This window comes from Monopterus albus, unplaced genomic scaffold (genome assembly GCF_001952655.1).
Source record: "Monopterus albus unplaced genomic scaffold, M_albus_1.0 scaffold43.1, whole genome shotgun sequence".
NCBI lineage: Eukaryota > Metazoa > Chordata > Actinopteri > Synbranchiformes > Synbranchidae > Monopterus > Monopterus albus.
In genome coordinates, this window is record NW_018127923.1 from 1,467,447 (window position 1) to 1,467,893 (window position 447).

Below are 447 nucleotides of genomic sequence, written 5' to 3' on the forward strand. Positions count from 1 at the left end.
AGCCACCCTGCCGGGGGGGCCAAAATGACCGGCCCCGCCAGTGAAAGTGGGGACACGGACGGGCCGTTCCTCCAACTCCCCCAGGCCAGGTACCAGTTGCCGTCTTCCTGTGCTCCTAAAAACCGCCGGTCAGACGTCCTCCTACCAGGCACTGCTTGACTCTGGGGCCGGGGGCAACCTCATCAACCCAGCCTTGGTGGAGCAACTAGGCCTTACACCGGAACCTCTGCCCCACACCATAGAGACCCGGGCTATCGACGGCCAGCTGCTGACCCGCATCACTCATTGTACTCCACCACTCCGTCTCACCATCGCCGGCAACCACAATGAGGACATCACCTTCAACATTTTCTCTGTTCCGGACACGCCACTGATTTTGGGTCACTCCTGGCTGGTCCAACATAACCCCACCGTGGACTGGACTACTGGCACCATCACCCAGTGGAG